The following is a 12,379-nucleotide window of genomic DNA, read 5'->3' as shown; positions in this document are numbered from 1 at the left end:
ACCTTGAGCCCAACATCAAAGTTGTAGAGAATTGATTTTCCTTGAGTATGAGATTTGGTTGGGGAATTTTAGAGAAAGTATGAGAGAGATATGGCCAGTCAGAGTTGGGTTGACATTCAGTTCAAAAACCCTAATTAGAAACTTTTTCCGTTGATGATTTTTGAGTTTTCCCTGATGAATAATGATCAATTATTGATCAAATGATGAATGTGACTTCATAATATTGACGTTGACCAAAATTCAGGAGTTTCGACTGTATTTTGACCATAGTTTGACTTTTATGTCAACTAGTCGATTATTGATCGTTTGGACCATTGAGTGAGCAATCTTTTGAATCGAGACTTGAGATTGTCGTGGAGGTAGTATGGAGTATCATAGACCATGTGGGATGTCTTACAGCCATTGGTTCATTGATTTTACCTTAGAACAACAAAACCCTAGTTCTTTGAACCGTGTTTAGGAGAGGGTGTCTTTGAGCTTTGTACTTTGATCTGAATTTGAATAGGAGAAATAGTATGGGCAAATTTTGGGGTATGACAGCTGCCCCTGTTCAATTTTTTTTACCTGAATATGTAGAGAGGTTTGTACGCCAGTCGGAATCTGAAGGTAGAAGAAGATTGAACACTTGAATACCCAAGAATTTGCCCTTGCTGAAGTAGGGACTTTGATCGGAGATGGGCTTGAAGATGCCATCTAGGCTGAGTGTTGTCGGAGATGGGCTTAAAGATGCCATCCGGCTTAGTAGACTTGAGTTAGAATACGTCGTGCGTTAGACCGTATCTGAAGAATATCCTTAGGATGAGTCGTATGTTAGACTGGAGGATGTTTGCATTAGCAGATGTCTGGAAAACCGTGCGTCAGGTCGAAGGATGAGTCGTGCGTTGGACTAAATCCAAATTGCATCCGTAGATGTTTGGAAGGCCGTGCGTTAGGCTGAAGGATGAGTCGTGCGTTAGACTGAATCCTTTGTATTGAGAAGTATTTGTTGAGTGTTGATCGTGTCAGCACCTGTTCATAGTAACTGAATTAGATCTTGGAAGGATGATTATTTCTGAACTATCTCTGGAGAATACCCAGAACTAAGTATCAGAATTAAATCTTCGTCTTGATTATCTGTGAACTATCTCTGGAGAATACCCGGAACTAAGTATCAGAATTAAATCTTTGTCTTGATTATCTCTGAACTATCTCTGGAGAATACCCGGAACTAAGTATCAGAATTAAGTCTTCGTCTTGATTATCTCTGAACTATCTCTGGAGAATACCCGGAACTAAGTATCAGAATTAAATCTTTGTCTTGATTATCTCTGAACTATCTCTGGAGAATACCCGGAACTAAGTATCAGAATTAAATCTTCGTCTTGATTATCTCTGAACTATCTCTGGAGAATACCCGAAACTAAGTATCAGAATTAAATCTTTGTCTTGATTATCTCTGAACTATCTCTGGGAGAAATCCAAAATTAAGTGTCAGAATTAAATCTCTGTCTTGATTATCTCTGAGCTATCTTTGGAAGATATCCAAAATTAAGAGTCAGAAGTAAATCTCTGTCTTGAATGAGTGTCAGAATTAAATCGTTGACTTGATTATATCTGCACTATATCTAGAAGATGTATAAGTAGACTGCAAAAGAAACATTAGTTTTATGCAATGTCGTGATGCATGCATTATAATTTTTTTTGAAATGAATGAGAGTGTTATGCATATGTAATGAGACGTATGTATGTTATGAATTCACTATGATATATGATGTATGTATTATGCAACGAGTCTCTCAAAATAAATGAGAAACTTGCGTGTTATGTATGAATTCATTATGAAGTAATGTATGCAATGTATGAATATGTTTATGACATATGATATGTGAATATGATTGAGAAAATAAATCTCTGTATCCTTGTGATTTTGATATCTGATCTTGTCTGAAGGTGCTCAGCTGGGAATTTATGATTCTTGCTTGGGGATGATCAGTAACTTGATGGACCCTGATTGGGGATAAAAGTATTAGTAACCCATGTTGGAGAAGAGCAAAGTGTTGGAGAACCAGTGGTGTTGAAGATGTAAACTTTGTTGGGGAGCCATGTCTTTGTCGGGACGAGAGCATTTGAAGATGATTACTCTGTGGGGATATGATCTTGTGAACCCGGCTCTGTGGAGAGACATGGTTGTCTTGAAAGTTTCCCCCAGTATTATAGTAACTACCATTCCTGGATTTGATTAGGACACACCACTGAGTATTGATCAAGATGTCAAACTGGACTTGCATAGATTTTCCCCTGCTAGTAGGAACTTTGGAAAGATTCGCCTCGCGAGGACTTTATGAGACGTGCACTATGGGCGACATGCCCCTAGTGATCATAGGCCAAAGACAATATCCCATGTTGGTTGGGAAGTAGCTTCAGATCTATTTGGATGCATGCCCCTGGTTGTTTTGGCGCCCTTGAGAAATTCTTCGAATCTTGAATTGATTGCCCCAGATTGATTTGGGCAAAGCGTGCCATTCCCCTTGTATACGTAGGAGACATTGCTTCTCGGAGTAATCTTGTCTATCGGGATAACTTCCAGTCATTAGTTGTACCCTGCGCAAGTTCTTTCTGATGCTAACATTAGAAATTATGTAGCAGAATATGTTTAATAATGAATTCATGAGATGCAATGCATACGTTTGTCTTGAGTTTTTTTGAAAAAACATTAAACCAAGAGATGTAAAATCATGATATTTGTAAAAACATGCTATTTGAAAAAAACGAAACATCAACTCGGCATTTGTGATAAACCCTAAGGAGTCAGGATACCTTTTTGGTGACAGTATGCTTTTGAACTAACCACGCTTCAGTTAGGACTTTTAAGGGTTGTAATGTGGCTTGGTTCACGGTTTAAGAAACAAAGGATAATGGCTCAAAATTTGGTTGTACCCACCCCTCTTCGTGATGATCTTCAGTCCTAAGCTCAGTTAATTCAACTTATGCATTCAGGTTCCAAGAGACTTTTGGATTTGCACCTTCGATAATGATGATGGTTCACAAGCAAAGAGAACTTTTGAGATGGCAGTCACTTCTTCCTTTTGGTAGTCACAACATTGAGTTGTTCAGGAATTTATTGACTTCTCTTTTTTCATCTTTTTGATATCCCTAACTTTTGCCTGAACTGTCTATTTTGAGCTTACAGTAAGCGGGATGCCTTGATTTTTGCCTAAGTCTTCTTTTTGAATTTTGACTTAGCAGGCTTTTCTTCGTATATATGTTTTTTTCATTTTTTTTGAAAGATATTGACTGCCTTGCTTAATGATTGATGAACCATCATTGGCTTTTGATTGACATCTCAAACACTTCTTTGATGTGTGCGGATGAACGCTTGTGATTGAAACCTTTGTTGAAAGATGTACTGAATGATTCTCTTAAAATAGAATGTATAGCCAAATTAACTAAGAACTACCCTTCCCCAGGTTATGATCAAGGGTTTTAATTAGTACAAGAAAGAAACTTCTACTTCTTAGGCTCAAAGGGGTTGACGAGGGATTAACATCCTTATATCTCCACTGTTTAGGAATTGAAACAATGCCTGTACATCGTCAGCATAGTCTGTTCGAAAGCATATTGTATGAGGTTGCGGTATCATTTTCGTCATCCTCCCTCAAGAGGTATACAGCTTTAGCAGGAGTTGAATATCACGAAACATATGCAAAGTAAATACATAATTTAAAATGAGTGATAGCAAAATGATTTATTCAAGACAAACATATGCAATGCACTGATGATGATTATTAAAACAGATAATGTCTATCATAAGTCGAATGTTTAAACAAACAGGAAAGAAATTGCAAATGAAAGTAAATCTAATGATCTAAAAAGTTCGTCCGTCTAGACGTCAATCAGTCTTGTCATGACTAGGCATAGGAGTGGTGATCACCATAGGAGTCTTGGGAGAGTTGAACTCAATTTCACCAGCATCAATAATATCTTGGATCTTGCTCTTTAACGACCAACAATTATTGGTGTCATGTCCAGGACTATCGGAATGATATGCGAACCTTGCATCGGGCTTATAGCTAGGAGTGGAAGTATTGGGTTTCACGGGAGGATCCCTTGTAGTAATCAAGTTTTCCTTAAGCAGATGTTGCAATACCTGAGCCAGTGACATATTGATCTTTGTGAACTGGCGCTTAGGCGTGCCTTGCTTGTTTAGACGACTTTGTTGTGGCGCCTGTGTGGAGATCAGAACTGCCCCCACATATTGGTTGTGTTCATTACGACTTTTCCGATTGTACACAATATCAGCCATATGAGATTCCTCAGGTAAGTTGAAGTCAATGATCTGGTCGTCGATTAAATCTTGGATCTTATGCTTCAATGGTCCACAATCCTCTGTGTCATGACCAGGACTATTTGAATGATAAGCACATCTCGCATGGTACTTATACCCAGGAGTGGGATTGGTAGGAAATGAATATGGAGGCAACAGAGTTATCAGATTTTGATTGAGCAGTTGTTGCAAAACTCGAGACAGCGGCATATGCAACGGAGTAAATGCTCGCTTAGGTTTGGATTTCCGATTATCTTTACCACCTTGATGCTTATGTTGATTCTCCTCCTTCTCGATCAGAAGTGCCTTTAATTCTTCTTGCCCCTTGGCCAAATGAAAGATTATTTTTCGGAACTGGTTATTCTGAGCCTGAAGATTTTGGATTGATTGCTCGAGATCCATTTGTGCTGAAATAAATAGCGAGAGAAGATGAGAGACCTGTTGTAGAAACCTGTTATGCGATGTTATGAATGCAGATGCAATGTTTTCAAGGATCTTTAGGAAATTTAGTTTGCAATATTTAGACATTGAATCAATCCTAGCTTCGTATGAAGAACCTTGGCTTTCGTTCTTAAGCGTCCTTCTTTAAGAATCAAGCTCACCATATCGAGTGGGTCATCGCCTCTGATTCGGGATATCTTTGAACTTGAAGGTACATGGCTAGAGGAAAATAAATCCTCTTTCCCCTTGATAGGTATCGAGTCTTTAAATTGGAAGATATGTGGCCAGAGGAAAATAAATCCTCTTGCCCCTTGATAGGAATTCAGTCTTTGACAAAGGCACCTGAAATTGTGCGCCCTAAATTCCTAAGATCCTTGAAAGGGTTGATTAAATCATGTTATGCTTATGATGTCATGATGTTATGCAAATGTAGTTTATTGGGCATCGTGTGAGATAGTAAAGACAAACAAGCCCTTTTAACAAAACCTGCAAGGAAATGAAGGTTAGTAGCAAACAAAGGCAAGTCACGCAAGTCACACAAGTCACACAATTTTTGGCTTAAGGCTTGCACGGGGTCTGATCAGGTGTCCTTCCCAAGGGTATTTCTATGGATAAGGAGATTTCAGCAACGGGTTCTAGAAGTTATCCAGAATTGTCAGCCCTTCTAAAGCACCCTCGGACATGATACATTCGCATCATGCAATGATACTTTGAGAAAGGACCTATCTGAATTGTAGCATCGGGTAGCGACTAGTTCTCAACATTTGTCAAGAGTAGTCCCCCCACTACGTTCCTAAAGGCCAGGATGGGTTAAGGGTAACTAAAGGTCCTTGAGCTCCGGCGCACCCGTAGACACATACATAGACCCCCCTCATTTGAGAAAGGTGTGCATATGCTATGGAGTCCTAACTCAAGTGTGAACTTCATATTGACTCATCTCCCACATATGTGAAAGAGGTCGCTATGACTATGCCACTCCTAATCTTAAGTGTTCTTGAATCCGGGAATAGGATTCGTCCTTCATTTAATTCCCAAAACGCCCCTGAAAAATAAAGCAAGCAAAGCAAACAATAATAAACAATTAAGTGGATCCTAAACTTTTAAGGTAACCCCTCTTTTATAAGAAAATAATCCCCAGCAGAGTCGCCAGTTCTGTAATAAGGTGAACTGACTTTATTCGAAATGTGCGGATAGCAAGAGTCGCCACCGACTTTTTTTTATCCAATCGGAAAGGCAAAAAGAACAGGAAAGACCTTTGAAAGATCTTGAGTTCGGGGGGTAGGTTATACAAAGGGAAGGTGTAAGGAACCCTTTGCATCCATGGTTATCCATGGGCTCTTAATTGCTTAGCTCACTTGTTTGTTTGAATTGTTTGAAAAGTGTCGTGTGTGAATAGTAAAAAGATTTCGTTAAGGACTTTAGCTTGTAAATAAGCGTAGCCTTGTTTTGAAAGTATTTGAAAGGAGGTGTGAAAAGTATTTTGAAAGTTTGATTTGAATATGAGCAAGCAATTAAGAACTACCTACCCTAAGTTTGTCTTTCGTGTTCTTTAAGTCTTTCGGGCGAAAGGGTCTATCCATACCATGAGGGGCAGGAAGTCTTTCAATTGGATGTTAAGGGTCATCGCAATTATCGTTCACCATAAGACTGTCCCTGCCATAGAGGGGCAGGTAGTCTAAGGGAAGGATCAGAATAGCCATTTAATGTTTTTAGGCATCATGCGAGGATACCTTAGCAATAGGGACAAATCATTTACCGAGGCAACATCGAGGGAGTTTCAATAACTTTGAAGGCAACAATTGCTTTAGGTATCCTCGGAATCGAGGGACTTGACTATTTTTAGGCAACAAAACTAATAAGGCAACCAGGCAACAATATAAGGCAACAGGCAGCACAAGAAGGGTTACCCTAAAGGTGTGTGTGTGGCACAATCATGTGTTTAATTCAGATATTGTTATCTTGTAATTAGTGAGCTAATTCAGTTCAAGGCTTGCACTCCCTAGATTACTAACCACAGCAGAAAAATAAAGGCAGAATTAAAACCCTACGCTATTACAATAAGCACCTGCGGGGATGGGGGAAATTAAAAGGCGGAACAATAAGAAGGATCAATAATTAGTTTTTAAACATTTGAATGTCTTGATCTCTCGAACTTCCTCGAACATCCGATTGACCCTGAAAATTAAAATGAAGATAATAGGGTGAGTGTATGAATGATTCATTGATTATTTGAAGTAATCCTATTTCAATCTATAAAGCAAAAAGAAAAATAAAATAATATTTAAATAAAAAAGGATTAAAAACTTAGCTTTTTTTTTGATCTGGTAGGGCGCGTGGCTGCAAGATCTTGGTTAATCCGAAAATTAGACATGAAGAAGAAAAATGTTAGTGCATTAACTGATCTAACCCTAATTGGTGAAAACAAACCAAATAAAACAGTTAAAAACAAGAGGTTTTTGAAAAGATTCAGGGCAAACACTTTGGAAAGAAATCCAATCTTAATGAAGTAAAAATTGAAAAATATTTGATTCGAATTTTGTACCAAATCTTGCTTCTTTTGCCTCATTCTATTTTCCATTCTTCTTTCCACGTTTTTTTTGGTCTTATGCTGAGGTGGAGATTGGATTTGGTCAAAAAATAAGTTACCATGTATTTTTTATCATTTATTCATATTTTATTCCATTTATTTTGTATTTTAAGTGAATAAAAAATAAAATAAATAGGATAAAAATATGGGAAGCAAGGGTATGGTCTTTAGAGACAATTGGTAACATGAGAAACATGTTTAAACCATGAAACATAGGTCACATGCCCTAAAAATGTAAGTTTCTTCATTATGACTTTTTGCCCTTTTCCTAAAGTTGACCAACTTTAGAAGTCCATAACTTTCTCAATTTTTATGGTATAGAAGCGTTCTAGGACTTTTTGGAAAGCCCAAGATGTTCTCTACAAGCCACTTTGGAACATATTTTTCATTTGGAGATTTTATTTTGAACATATGGCTCCTGACAAAAACAGCTTTTTGCGAGCTTCTAGAAGGACCTGTAATGTTTTGACTTATATCTCTTATGCGAAAGCATTTCTTGACCTTGAGCCCAACATCAAAGTTGTAGAGAATTGATTTTCCTTGAGAATGAGCACTGTTTGGGGAATTTTAGAGAAAGTATGAGAGAGATATGGCCAGTCAGAGTTGGGTTGACATTCAGTTCAAAAACCCTAATTAGAAACTTTTTCCTTTGATGATTTTTGAGTTTTCCCTGATGAATCATGATCAATTATTGATCAAATGATGAACGTGACTTCATAATATTTACGTTGACCAAAATTCAGGAGTTTCGACTGTATTTTGACCATAGTTTGACTTTTATGTCAACTAGTCGATTATTGATCGTTTGGACCATTGAGTGAGCAATCTTTTGAATCGAGACCTGAGATTTGTCGTGGAGGTAGTATGGAGTATCATAGACCATGTGGGATGTCTTAGAGCCATTGGTTCATTGATTTTACCTTAGAACAACAAAACCCTAGTTCTTTGAACCTTGTTTAGGAGAGGGTGTCTTTGAGCTTTGTACTTTGATCTGAATTTGAATAGGAGAAATAGTATGGGCAAATTTTGGGGTATGACACCTGGCAGTCAATGTCCACAAAGAAAAAGAAAAAACAACGCAAGGCCTGCCAAGTCAAAACCTATTAAGGAGACTTAGGCAAAATTGGGGCATCCCGCTGATTGTAATTTTAAATAAACAGTTCAGGCAAAAATTAGGGATAATAAAGTCAAAAAAAAGAGGTCACTACATACTCTTGACAAAAGGATAATATTACAAAAGGAGGATGACTGCCTCTGCAGATAAACCTTTGGTTTTTGAACCATCATAAATGTCAATGTTATAATTCCCAAAGTCCTTTGGAGCCTAAATGCATAATTAACTGAGCGTAGGACTGGAGAACATCACGAAGATTGGGATGGGTACGAATAAACTTTAAGCCATTATCCTTTTTTTATTAAAACTGCGAACCAGGCCACGTTACAACCCTTAAAAGTCCTAACTAAAGCATGGTTAGTTCGAAAGCATACCGTTACCAAAAGGTATCCCGACTCCTTAAGGTCCACTATAACTCTTGAGTTGATATCACTTTCTTACAAAAAAAACACTTTGTTTTACTCAAAAATGTTTTAAGCTTTCAAGACAGACATATGCATTCGCATCTTATGAATTTCATCGTAAAGCACACTGGTCTATATAGATTCAAATGTTTTAACATCAGGGAGAAGTTGCATGGGGCATGGCTAATGGCTAAAAATCCTACCGACAGGCGAAATAGCTTTAAAAGCATATCAAAGAAGAAATATCTCTTACGTATGACTCGGATAGCTAGTGTATACACAAGGCATATCCCGTTGTTATCCTATTTATTTGGGGCAATCTAATCAAGATCCACATAATCTCTCAAGGACTCTGAATAGCCCATGGGGCAAGTCCATTACCGGGGGGCACGTTGCAAAGGTCACTCAGTGTCAAATGTTGTTAATACCACCCACCCTTTTCAGGAACCTTTTCTAGGTAATTTTCTTTAAGACGTCTCTTAATCTTTTCAGGTAGTCTTCTTTAAGACATGTTCAAACATCTACTATCCTTTCTAGGAAGCCTTTTTCAGATAGTCTTCTTTAAAACATAACTTCTCGTCCTTTCTATGAGCCTTTCCAGGTATCTCTCGTCATTTTCAGGAATCGTTCCAGATAGTCTTCTCTAAGACACATCCCTTTCTAAAAACCTCTTTAGGTAGTCTTCTTTAAGACATTCCTCACCCTTTTTAAGAGCCTCTTCAGGTAATTTTCTCTAAAAAAAATTTTGCTCATCCTTTCCAGGAACCTTTCTAGGTAATCTTCTTTAAGACACCCGTCAATCTTTCCAGTTAGTCTTTTTTAAGACATGATCAAATTTCCCTTATGCTTCCAAGAACCCTGTCAAACTGTGTTTAAAGTACAATCTTCTTTAGGACGGTCTCCTATCCTTTCTAGGGTAATCTTCTTCAAAATGTCTTCTCCTGAGTTTTGTTTAAAACACCACATTCCTTAAAATAGTCTTTGTCCTCTATGGGATTCTTTGACCCTCTTTACAAACGTGCCTCCCCGAGCTTTGTTTAAAGCACAGTCTTGTTCAAGACGATCTCATATCCTTTCCAGGAACCTCTTCAGGTAATCTCCTAGAAGACATCATCTCATTCTGAGTATTTAGCGAAATTTTTGTCCATCAGACACGACCAAAACGCATGACTAATTCTGAAAAGCATCTGCTTCACATTTAAATCAATACTTAGCATCAGGGAGATTGGTTTAATCAAAAGCGATCATTCCTAATAAAGATCCCTGAACCGGGGGAACCACGTCTAGAGGGTTCTCCTAAACAGGGGCGAAATTTCGAGGATTACAGGGGCATACAATCAATGATCCTATTGACTGGGGCATATCTTTCAAGAATTCAAATACTGGGGCAGTGCATGTCAGGTTCGTGGCATGACATGGTAATATTCGAGTTCCCTCTAAGGATATTTCCTTCAGGATAAATGGTGTGTCTCTCAGAATTTCTGATATTGGGGAAATCACGCTAGTATCACACAAGGAGCATTGCTGATTGGCCTTCCTACGCCTGTATTATTTACGACCTACAATGTGGGATCGTCGTACATACATAATTCTCATTTATATTGAGAATCTCATTACATGACACATGCATCATAACATTGCATGAAATCAACATTTACCTTTTCAGGTCACTCTAGAGTCAAACGGATATCATCATCCAAATACGGTGCAAATACGATCGTTTCAACGATTTAATCTTAACAATTTTGATGCTTCGTTCTGAGCCTTTCTTCAAAGGCAATTCAGAAACAATCAAAGAATTTCTTACCTTTCCAGGTAGTCTTTTCCAAGACGCTTATCAACCTTTCTAGGTAGTCTTCGCTAAGACCTTTCTTATCCTCTCTAGGAGTCTTTCCATGTCAGTCTTGTTTAAGACATATCTAGGTTAACCTTGTAGTCTTGTTTAAAACATTTCGTATCCTTTCTAGGAACCTCTCTAGGTTAGTTTTGTTTAAGATATTTCATATCCCTTCTAGGAACCTCTCTAGGTTAGTCTTGTTTAAGACATTTCATATCTTTTTAGGAGCCTTTCTAGGTAATCTTGTTTAAAACGTTTCATATGTTTTTTAGGAACCTTTCTAGGTTGTCTTGTTTAAGACGTTTCATACCTTTTTTTTAGGAGCCTTTCTAAGTAGTCTTATTTAAGACATATCTCAACCTCTTTAGGTAATATTCTTCAAATATTTATCCAAATATTTTCTAAGATATATCTTACCCTTTCTAGGTAATCTTGTTTAAGACGTACCATATCCTTTCTAGGTCAGTTTTGTTTAGGACATATCTAAGTTAATCTTGTCTAAGACGTATCGTATCCTTTCCAAGAGCCTTTCTAGGTAATCTTGTTTAAGACGTATCATATCCTTTCTAGGTCAGTTTTTTTTAAAACATATCTAAGTTTGTCTTGTGTAAGACGTATCATGTAACACCCTTCTAAACCCCCGCGGAAAATACAATAATAATCAGAGTAAACATGAAATACAAGGATGTCACAACTTCTTTAACATAAAATACCATAGTCATTTGTCATGCCACACGAGGAACCATTTAACATAAATACAATTCATGTTCAACACAGCAGATTATAATTCATAACATTGCATATTCATCATCATTCATGCAAGTTACTCTAATACAATTATAAAACAACAAAGCCAATAGAGTAATTCGTCTCTAAACTAGTGTTCCCCAGTGTTACAATCAGAGCATGAATCGACACGAACTACGGGCTAGCCTACAAGCTATCTTCACCCAATGAGACGCCGCTACATCCTTAATCTGAAATCATCAAAGTAAGGGTGAGTTTCATTCGAATTAATAAGCATTATGCAATCATAAGCAATAAAATCTCATAGTAATTATCATCCACTCAATCATACACATAATCGGAATTATTACAACAAGCAAGCATCAATCCAACAATATTGGCCATCGGCCCACAACTCATCAATTTCATCAGAGATCAAGTTATATTAACAACATCTTCTCAATACATCAATCATGTAAACACACCAAGGCATAACACTGGATCTCATCCAATCATGTTATAACTAATGCATATGATGCAACTGACACTATGCATGTGGTACCAAAATTCGTGAATCACATTCACAGGACTTCTCTCTTTGATACTGCCCTCTAGTCGCTCACACCCCACATGGGCACACGACTACTGCCTCATCGCTCACACCCCACATGGGCACACGATGACTTCCCGCTAATCTCCGCACAATGGGAATTAGCCTTCCAATGCAAATGATTTATGAATAATGCACACATGACACATACTTACATCTTCATACATCATCATCATTTCGATGCTTAACATCGCTTAACACCTCTTACCAATAAGGTCACAACAAGTATGTACATGTATAAGCATCATTCAATCATTCACATACATACACCACATCATCACAATAACATACCCATCATAGTAATGTTAATTGCCACCATAACCAACATATTAATATTAACAACATATTAATATTCAC

Source organism: Vicia villosa, linkage group LG6 (genome assembly GCF_029867415.1).
Source record: "Vicia villosa cultivar HV-30 ecotype Madison, WI linkage group LG6, Vvil1.0, whole genome shotgun sequence".
Classification (NCBI taxonomy): domain Eukaryota; kingdom Viridiplantae; phylum Streptophyta; class Magnoliopsida; order Fabales; family Fabaceae; genus Vicia; species Vicia villosa.
The sequence above is the reverse complement of the archived record's forward strand: the minus strand, read 5'-3'. Positions refer to the sequence as shown.